Source organism: Pyrus communis, chromosome 4 (genome assembly GCF_041283825.1).
Source record: "Pyrus communis isolate YQ-2024b chromosome 4, ASM4128382v1, whole genome shotgun sequence".
Classification (NCBI taxonomy): Eukaryota; Viridiplantae; Streptophyta; class Magnoliopsida; order Rosales; family Rosaceae; genus Pyrus; species Pyrus communis.
The window spans coordinates 24,054,713-24,066,603 of NC_142568.1; positions in this window are offsets into that span (position 1 = coordinate 24,054,713).

Consider the following 11,891-nt stretch of genomic DNA (forward strand, 5'->3'; position numbering starts at 1 on the left):
GTGATGATGTCGACAATTATTAAAGCAGGTTTTTACTCTCAAGCCATGTATGAAACTTTAAATTTCCAAATCGACGCAGTTTAGCAACACAAACTTACAACATATCTTAGCTAAAAGGAGTTGATTTGGGAATTAGAGCCCCAAAGGTGGCGATGACCAACTTTAGTATTTGTCCACCTCATCGTTAATATTAGAAATATCATCACTTAATGTTCGTAAAGTCATCACTTAACACCGATGATCTAACGGATGTCTAATTTTAAAATTATTTGGTATGTTTTAAAATATTGAGACTAATTTGGAACCTACCTAAAAAGTTGGGTGGTTATCCATATTTAACCCTTTAGGTTCACTAGATAATTACCAAACCTAAAACGTATCAATTAGCAATTAAACTTTTAAACCCTCTCTTATTCAAAGTTTTCTCGTCTCCAACTCAGTGTAGAAAAAACAATACACTATTCATCAGTTCATCTTTTGGATTTCTTTTATGAATCAATAAAAATCAATTAGGTAATTCCTAATCCTATATTTACAATTTTCTTTGGGATTAGGTTGTTTATTGGTAAGAATTATTATTTTTCTCTAATTAAAAATATTCTAATTTATAGAGTTATTGAGAGACATTCTAATTAAACTTTTAAAACTAGTTGAGACAAAAAAAGACAAGGTATCCCCATTGGTCTACTTGCTTGTGACATTGGTGCTAATCTTACTAGTTGCTACTACTAGTGTATAAAGAGCTTTTTATGTTATGAATATACTAAAAAGTGATTTGTGAAACCGAATGAGAGATATGTGGTTGATGACAATATGGTTATATTTATCGAGAAAGATAGATAGACAATATTATAATTGTAGTATCCCACATCGCCCGTGAGGGCGTGGTCTTTGGGCCTTATATATCCATTGCCAACCTTAAGTTTCAACTAGGCCTTTTGTGGACTCCCTGAGGGGAGAGCAGGCGCTGGCTACGGCTGAGTACCGGTCCACAGAAACAAAATCGTGCGGTAACTCTGTCTTCGGGCAGGGAATGCCAAAGCGGACAATATAGTTGGAGCTGAGGGTTGGGATGTGACAATTTGGTATCAGAGCCAGACTCACGGTCGTGGTGTGCCGACGAGGACGTCGGGCTCCCTAAGAGGGGTGGATTGTAGTATCCCACATCGCCCGTGAGGGCGTGGTCTTTAGGCCTTATATATCCATTGCCAACCTTAAGTTTCAACTAGGCCTTTTGTGGACTCCCTGAGGGGAGAGCAGGCGCTGGCTACGGCTGAGTACCGGTTCACAGAAACAAAACCGTGCGGTAGCTCTGTCTTCGGGCAGGGAATGCCAAAGCGGACAATATAGTTGGAGCTGAGGGTTGGGATGTGACAATTTAAAAGCTGACACACCCCGACCGAGATCAGGGCATGCTGGCCGTCACACGAAGGTGACGTAGCCATGTGCGCGTGCGGAAGCTATTAAGATAATAATATAAAAGTACTAATAATTAAAAACTAACTAGCATACAAGGTACTAGTGTATGTGAGACACAATTCAGAGCAAGTCTACAACAGTCCAAAAGGAAAAGATACGACATAAATACACCCGAAGGTGACCCTACAATGGTGAGTGTCTGTCAGAAATGCCGGGACGCCCTCTGGGATAAACCACCGAACCTGCTAGACCACTAGAACCTGGAAGGGCGCAAAAACAAAAGCGTGAGTAGGCAAAAACAAAGCTCTTTGAAAACTCTTAGCAAAATATATTCTAACCCCTCGCCGTAAAACCTGTATACTTCCCAGAAAATGAACATATATACGTATATATAGGTATGCCAATCATGCTTCACCATATGCCATTCATGCTCACAATATGCCATTTATGCTCGAGAATATGCCACAACAGAATCTCATAATCAAATATAAATGCTCAAGCGTAATTCACATCAATAACATATAATCTGGCAGCCGGGAGTCACCTAACGTGACCTGTACGGCTGCAGATAGAGCTCCAATCTCAACTCAATATCTGAATCTGCACACGAGTCGAAACCACCTAACGTGGTCTGTACGACAGGACTGGGTGTAATATATACGCTCTAGTGCTACGATCACGTGAAGACTGTGCGAATAATCGCGGGTCACCTACGAGTCGGAACCACCTAATGTGGTCTGCACGACAAGGCTATGCACCTACTTGGATCCAAGGCGAGCGTGTGGTGCGGGTGAACATCACGTGAAGGACTATGCCCTGGCCCTGGGCGGGAGCACTAACACCGGGGTGCAGATTATGAGCTCTCTAAGCATTTCAAACTACTATTGCATAACAACATGAATACCGCTTACCTGGCACTTACCTGTGCGTCCACAGCACCAAATACACATATATATATATGTATGCCACTACTAATACATGCGATGATGCGTAAACAACATTCATATGATGCATGACATAAAACAAATAACCTTTTCTATTTAATTTCTGGGAATTAATATGTATATAGGTATATACGGAAAACAAAAGCCCACTCACTGATAAGTGGAAGGGTCGTAGCCTCCTTGCCTCGAGTGTGAACGCTCGTCCTCGGAAAACGAATCACCTATACGCGAAAAAGCTACGAAAACGTTAATTTAAAAGCACATAACCAACTTCTCGTAATAACTTCTCATACATTGCTCAATTTGGACAATTGAATATACCAACGTGATCTACACAACCTCAGGATCACACCCATATTTTTAGAAAAATTTTTGGACCACGCACGCGCCCCCATGCGCCGTCCAAGGCACGGACCTACGCACGGCCACGTGCCATGCACACTGACGGTGTCAACAGACGCCGTCAGGAATATTCCGTCAACTAACGGAATATTCCGTTAAATCTAACCAGATGCCGTTAACGGCGTCAGGAATATTCCGTCAACTTTGACGGAATATTCCGTCTCCTTCTCCAATTAGTCCCCGACGCCGGCGCCGTCGCCGGAAAACCTGCAATTCACATTTTCTCGCTCGTTTTTCCACCTTTTTCCACGTTTCTTGCACCAAAATCAACCCTATATGTCCCAACAAGTTTTAAGGCCTAAAAACCATGGAATCTCACCTGCAACAACGATCTAAGTTCGGCCAACTTCGAACTTAGCCTTCCCGACGTCAAAACTCGTCCAACGAACTACTCCCAAGCTCCTGGGAACTTCACAAACACATCTACAAGCTTAGAATCTCCTAAAACCATCTAGATTAATCTTGCATGAACAGTAACTAAAACGGACATGGCGATATCGACGTGAAAACAACTATATCCTTACCTGAAAATGGTACCACTGGACTCCTCTCAGTCCCACGAACACGATGATGGTCTTGGTTTCTTGATTTGTGAAGGTTTGGGTATGTTTGTATGTGTGTCCGTGTGTTTGCAGAAGGAAGAAGAAGAAGAAGAAGATGGACTCGGGGAGAGAGAGAGAGAGAGAGACAGAGTGACAGAAAGTGAGGGAAAGAGGGAGGGAATCCCGAGAGAAAAGAAAGGGTATGAGTGTGTGTGGTCCTACAACACCACACCACACAACACTAATGTGATAAAAACGAATTAGGGGGTAAAATCGTAAATTCACACGTACGTTAAAATGAAATTTGGGACGGGATGTTACAACCTACCCACCTTAATAGAATTTCGTCCCGAAATTCAAAATAACTAATTACACCCCTAACGGTCAAAGAATAATCTAGGATACAAATCCCTCATCCTATTTTCTGTCTCCCATGTCGCTTCTTCAACCGAGTGATTCCTCCACAAAACTTTCACCAAATTCACCGTTTTGTTCCTCAGAACCTTCTCTTTCCAATCTAAGATCGTTAACGGTTCCTCGTCATACGTCAAATCTGGATTTATCTCTAACGGTTGAGGAGGTATCACATGCGACGAATCAGCAACATAATGTCGGAGCATAGACACGTGAAAAATGTTATGCACTTTAGCCAACTCCGGAGGCAACTCCAACCTGTAAGCTACCTCACCAACTCTTTCTGTGACCATGTATGGTCCGATGTACCTAGGACTCAATTTCCCTTTCTTTCCAAACCGCACAACACCTCTCCACGGTGAAAGCTTTAGAAATACCCAATCTCTGACCTCATACGTTCTGTCCGTAGCATGCCGATCTGCTAAACTTTTCTGTCTGTCCTGAGCTGCTTTCAGGTTAGACCTAATTACCTGAACATTTTGAGTAGTCTCCTCGACAATCTCCGGACCCACTAAAACTCTTTCGCCAACCTCTGACCAACATAACGGAGTGTGACAAGATCTACCATACAAAGCTTCAAATGGCGCCATGCCAATGCTCGAATGGAAACTGTTGTTGTAAGCAAATTCCATCAAATCTAACCGCTGGTGCCAAGCATCACTGAACTGTAACACTGATGCTCGCAGCATATCTTCCAAGGTCTGAATAGTTCTCTCTGACTGTCCGTCTGTCTGTGGATGATATGCCGTACTGTAAAGTAGTCTCGTACCCAAAGCTTCCTGAAAAGCTACCCAAAACTTCGATGTGAATCGTGGATCACGATCTGAGACGATACTTACAGGGACACCATGGTACTTCACAACCTTCGAGATAAACAACTCCGCTAACCGGCTCAAATAATACTTCTTTCTTACTGGAATAAAATGTGCCGACTTAGTGAGCCGATCAACAATCACCCAAATGCCATCAAAGCCATTATGTGTACGCGGCAACTTGTACACAAAATCCATAGTGATATTTTCCCATTTCCACTCTGGAACGGGAAGCGGCTGCAACAATCCAAACGGCTTCTTTCTTTCTGCTTTAACCTGCTGACAAACAGCACAACTGCTCACATACTCGGCTATCTCCCTTTTTATACCCGGCCAATAGTAAAATTCTCGAATGGTATGATACATTTTGGTTGCCCCTGGGTGCATGGCATAAGCCGAGATATGTGCTTCATCGAGAATTTCCTTCTTCAACTCCGCATTACTAGGCACGAACATTCTACCCTCTAACATCAACATGCCATCAGAATCACGAACTCTGAGATCTCGCCTCCTTCCTTGATCTCGAGCTCGAATTAATTCTTGAATCTGTTCATCAGCTACTTGAGCTTCAAGCACCCGATCAACCAAGATTGGCCTAACTTGAAAATTAGCAAGTAACGCCACTTCTTGATCTTCTGCTTCTAACCTTACTCCCGTAGTACGTAGGTCCACCAAAAGAGGAATACGACTAGCGTACAACGCATTAATACGGCCCTGTGGCTTCCTGCTAAGTGCATCGGCCACTACGTTCGCACGACCAGGGTGATAATCAATCGTGCAATCGTAATCGCTGAGCAACTCCAACCACCTCCGTTGACGAAGATTAAGTTCCTTCTGGGTGAAGAGATACTGAAGACTCTTGTGATCTGTAAAGATCCTACACTTCTCTCCGTAAAGATAATGTCTCCACAACTTCAACGCAAAGATAATAGCAGCCAACTCCAAATCATGTGTAGGGTAATTCATTTCATGGGGTTTCAACTGCCGCGAAGCATAAGCAATCACCCTACCATGCTGCATCAATACACATCCCAGACCATTCAAGGAAGCATCGCTATAAACTTCGAAATCACCACTATCGTCCGGGAGTGCCAAAACAGGTGCATTAGTAAGACAATGCTTCAACTGCTGGAAACTCTGCTCACACTTATCATTCCACTCAAACTTAACGTATTTCCTTGTTAACCTAGTCAGTGGCAAGGCAATCACCGAAAAATCCTTAACGAATCTCCGATAATATCCCGCCAAACCAATGAAACTTCTCACCTCAGTGACGGTTCGTGGTTGCTCCCAACTCTCCACAGCTGCAACCTTCTGAGGATCAATAAGAATACCTTGAGCAGAAATGATGTGCCCCAAAAACACGACTTGATCTAACCAGAACTGGCACTTGCTAAACTTAGCATACAATTGGTGTTCCCTCAACCTCTTCAACACCAAAGTGAGATGTCGAACATGCTCCGCTTTGGACTTAGAATACACCAGAATATCGTCAATGAAGACAATGACAAATCTATCCAGGTAAGGCTGGAATACCCTGTTCATTAAATCCATAAAAGCTGCTGGTGCATTCGTCAACCCAAACGGCATAACCAGAAACTCGTAATGACCGTAACGAGTCCTGAACGCCGTCTTAGGAACATCATCCCTACTAATCTTCAGTTGATAATACCCAGATCTCAAGTCTATTTTAGAAAATACACAAGCACCTCTCAGCTGATCAAACAAATCGTCGATACGAGGCAATGGATAACGGTTTTTAATCGTCACCCGATTCAATTGCCTGTAGTCGATACATAGCCTCAAAGTCCCATCTTTCTTTTTCACAAACAACACTGGAGCGCCCCAAGGTGAAGTACTAGGCTGAATGAATCCTTTATCCACTAATTCCTGTAACTGAACTTTCAATTCCCTTAACTCAGCGGGAGCCATACGATAAGGAGTTAAAGAAATAGGATTGGTACCTGGAAGTAACTCAACGGTGAACTCCACATCCCGATCTGGGGGTAAACCAGGTAAATCTTCAGGAAAAATATCAGGGAAGTGTCTGACCACTCTCACATCCTCAATTCTGTTAGGAACGGTCTCCTCTAGCACCACATGCGCTAGATACCCCTGACAACCTTTAGACAACAACTTCTTCGCTCGCAAAGCCGAAATAACGCCGTGTCTTACCCCACTCTGCTCACCCACAAAAGTAACCTCAGGTAATCCAGGACGGTGAAACGTAACTACTTTCCCGTAACAATCAATGTTGGCACGATAGAAGTGCAACCAATCTGTGCCCAAAATCACATCAAAATCGACAATATCTAACGGGATAAGATCAGCGGGCATAACAACACCCTCTACTATCACTGGACATCCTGGGTACATACAATCTACAACACATCTCTCTCCTCTAGGCATAGCGAACTCTAAATCGTACCCTAGAGGTGTGGGGCGAGGTTGCGTTACTTGAGCAAATGTATGAGAAATAACGGAGTGTGTAGCTCCACAATCAATTAAGACTCTAGCAAAATAACCAAGAATGTTTAACGTACCCATAATCAAGTCCGGGTTGTTCTGAGCATCCTGCAGGGAAATATTGTGAATACGCCCCTGACCCTGCTGTCGTCCGCCACGACCTCTGCTCGCTTGAACACCGCGACCTGGAGCTCCACGCCCCTGACTGGGCTGACCCAACTGTCTCGAAGACCCTGCACTACTAGTGGCAATCTCACCCTGTTGATACTGTCCTCCTTGGTACCACTGAGAACCACCTATTGGAGCTGGAGGATACGGCATGTAGTTGCTGGGATACGGGGGATAACCACCTTGTGAATACGGGTCCTGGGGGTACTGATACGGTCTCGGAGCATAGGGAACAGCATCACCCTGATAGTGATAGGCACCATCTCTACTTGTCTGGCCATAATTACTCGGACCCTGGATTTGCCGAATCGGTGCAGGTGGCGGCATAAAGGTCTGCTGCGGCTTCTGCTGCTGACCCTGGGGACAATTCACAGCTATATGTCCCATCTGTCCACACGTGAAACAAACACCGTTGCCACACCTACACTCGCCGAAATGTTGGTTATTACATCTACGGCAAAATGGAACTCGGTTTCGACCACCATCACCTTGTCTCTGGCCTCGAGCACCTCCATAAAACCTACCTCCACGTCCTTGTCCAGAGGCACTGAAACCACCACTAGACGAACTCGAACTAGCGCCACCCCTTTTGAAGTTCTGAGTTTGGCGAGGCCCAAGCGACACTTGACTTTTCCCTTTGTCATCTTTCTTTTCATCACTGTCACTAGACATATTCTCTGAGTCCTCAATCCTCAATAGTATCTCATAGAACTCCTGGTAGGACTCACAGTGAGTAGTTCGCCATCTCTTCCTAGTGCCTAAACGGAAACGACGAAGCATCTCCGCCGGATTACCAGCGACATCAGGATAGTAACGAGACAAATCAGTGAACTTACGATAATACTCGTTAGCCGTCATCTTTCGCTGTTTCAACTCAGTGAATTCCTGTTTCTTACGGTCAATATACTCAAGGGGTACAAATCTCCTCTGAAACACGTCCTTGAAAACATTCCAATCGGTTCTCTGAGCTGGAGTCAACCTACGAAGCTCCTGTTCCCACCAAGCTGCAGACTCCATCTCCAGAAACCATGAGGTTGTCTCGACCCACCTCTCCATAGGAAGGTTCCCCTGGTTATGCAACACACGGAAAGTCTTCTCTATGTGTTCCAACCAACGTTCTGCGCCTTCGTGACCCTCACTACCTTTAAACTTATCCAACTTCAGATTATACATAGTCTCCAGAGGAGTCCTCTGGGGAGGGCGCATCACTGTTTGAAGGGCTGTAGCAATAACTTCCCCCAACTGAGTAAGATTAGGGAAACTAGACTCATCAGAGCGACGTGGTTCCCGACGAGGCGGCATGATTCTGACAGAAGACACCAACTATTAGAATACTCACAAAGACACAGGATTGCCAAAACCTGGCTCTGATACCAAGCTGACACACCCCGACCGAGATCAGGGCATGCTGGCCGTCACACGAAGGTGACGTAGCCATGTGCGCGTGCGGAAGCTATTAAGATAATAATATAAAAGTACTAATAATTAAAAACTAACTAGCATACAAGGTACTAGTGTATGTAAGACACAATTCAGAGCAAGTCTACAACAGTCCAAAAGGAAAAGATACGACATAAATACACCCGAAGGTGACCCTACAATGGTGAGTGTCTGTCAGAAATGCCGGGACGCCCTCTGGGATAAACCACCGAACCTGCTAGACCACTAGAACCTGGAGGGGCGCAAAAACAAAAGCGTGAGTGGGCAAAAACAAAGCTCTTTGAAAACTCTTAGCAAAATATATTCTAACCCCTCGCCGTAAAACCTGTATACTTCCCAGAAAATGAACATATATACGTATATATAGGTATGCCAATCATGCTTCACCATATGCCATTCATGCTCACAATATGCCATTTATGCTCAAGAATATGCCACAACAGAATCTCATAATCAAATATAAATGCTCAAGCGTAATTCACATCAATAACATATAATCTGGCAGCCGGGAGTCACCTAACGTGACCTGTACGGCTGCAGATAGAGCTCCAATCTCAACTCAATATCTGAATCTGCACACGAGTCGGAACCACCTAACGTGGTCTGTACGACAGGACTGGGTGTAATATATACGCTCTAGTGCTACGATCACGTGAAGACTGTGCGAATAATCGCGGGTCACCTACGAGTCGGAACCACCTAATGTGGTCTGCACGACAAGGCTATGCACCTACTTGGATCCAAGGCGAGCGTGTGGTGCGGGTGAACATCACGTGAAGGACTATGCCCTGGCCCTAGGCGGGAGCACTAACACCGGGGTGCAGATTATGAGCTCTCTAAGCATTTCAAACTACTATTGCATAACAACATGAATACCGCTTACCTGGCACTTACCTGTGCGTCCACAGCACCAAATACACATATATATATATGTATGCCACTACTAATACATGCGATGATGCGTAAACAACATTCATATGATGCATGACATAAAACAAATAACCTTTTCTATTTAATTTCTGGGAATTAATATGTATATAGGTATATACGGAAAACAAAAGCCCACTCACTGATAAGTGGAAGGGTCGTAGCCCCCTTGCCTCGAGTGTGAACGCTCATCCTCGGAAAACGAATCACCTATACGCGAAAAAGCTACGAAAACGTTAATTTAAAAGCACATAATCAACTTCTCGTAATAACTTCTCATACATTGCTCAATTTGGACAATTGAATATACCAACGTGATCTACACAACCTCAGGATCACACCCATATTTTTAGAAAAATTTTTGGACCACGCACGCGCCCCCATGCGCCGTCCAAGGCACGGACCTACGCACGGCCACGTGCCATGCACACTGACGGTGTCAACAGACGCCGTCAGGAATATTCCGTCAACTAACGGAATATTCCGTTAAATCTAACCAGATGCCGTTAACGGCGTCAGGAATATTCCGTCAACTTTGACGGAATATTCCGTCTCCTTCTCCAATTAGTCCCCGACGCCGGCGCCGTCGCCGGAAAACCTGCAATTCACATTTTCTCGCTCGTTTTTCCACCTTTTTCCACGTTTCTTGCACCAAAATCAACCCTATATGTCCCAACAAGTTTTAAGGCCTAAAAACCATGGAATCTCACCTGCAACAACGATCTAAGTTCGGCCAACTTCGAACTTAGCCTTCCCGACGTCAAAACTCGTCCAACGAACTACTCCCAAGCTCCTGGGAACTTCACAAACACATCTACAAGCTTAGAATCTCCTAAAACCATCTAGATTAATCTTGCATGAACAGTAACTAAAACGGACATGATGTTCTTGGTTTCTTGATTTGTGAAGGTTTGGGTATGTTTGTATGTGTGTCCGTGTGTTTGCAGAAGGAAGAAGAAGAAGAAGAAGATGGACTCGGGGAGAGAGAGAGAGAGAGAGAGAGACAGAGTGACAGAAAGTGAGGGAAAGAGGGAGGGAATCCCGAGAGAAAAGAAAGGGTATGAGTGTGTGTGGTCCTACAACACCACACCACACAACACTAATGTGATAAAAACGAATTAGGGGGTAAAATCGTAAATTCACACGTACGTTAAAATGAAATTTGGGACGGGATGTTACAATAATGATGTGATTATGAGAAAATTTCAGACTATTAAAACTCCTCGAGGACAATTGTAATTTTATTAGAAAGTTTTATGAAACATATATACTAAGGATTTTTATTTTTATATGAGTTTTTCTTATTATCTTTTTAATCTTATAGTTATTTAAGGTTGATACAACTTCAAATATTTTTGCCTGCGCTACTGATATGGAAGAATTGAGAGATGAAGAATAGTATGGTAGAAAGGGGAAGAAATAGAGAAGAATGACTGAAAACAAAATCTAATGAGTGAAAACAAAATCTTGGAAGTGAAAACAACAAAATAAGTTTTTACCTTTACCACTAACATAAAAATGAAACAATAAATAGAAATGGAAGTTTTTAAACAAACCCTAAGGTGCTCATAAGCTAATTTTTTTGATACTTCAAGAAAACTATGAAACAATTGAGCCTAGATGATTGCCTATAATTTTTACGAGATTAAACACAATATGGTAGTTCAATTTATTCCTCTTCACTTTCATATTTCTTTGGTTTATTGAGATTTTGATACTAAATATATGAATCACACATCAGAAACGTAAAGCTTTGCATACGAGTTAAATAGTTTTAGCCCTCTTCCCTCATAGCTAACAAACTAATTAATGGAACAATTTGTTATATGATTCTTTGTTATTAATTATGTTCTAATTAAGCTGTATAATATATTAGAATGTTTGCATGTGGGTTGTAGTTCTCACACGACTTGCATATGGTTACGATGTCGTTTTCAATGTCACCAGCCAAAGCTTCCCAGATTCAAATCCAGTGAGACAATAGAGATGAAAATTGCAGGGACTATTAAATATGCGTGTATTTATGTCATAGCCATCAAGGTGGCTAGTTATACAGTTTGAATGCTATTAGCACTTTAAAAATTTATTCTATATTCCTTATAAATATATTTTTCTTTCTAATTATAAAAAGTTTAGAGTAAAAAATGAGAGTTTTGAGTTCCAATAACAATTCCATGTGAGAATTTATTCAAACAGTAATAAATCAAGTTGCTGACTATGGTTTAGGGCCAGGCCATTTTATATAGTTTTTTATTTTTTGGTCGAAAAGGCCATTTTATATGGTTGATGCAGTCAATATGTATACGCATGCAAAATTGTAAATCGCATAAGGTCCAATATCCTTTCCACGCCTTTCA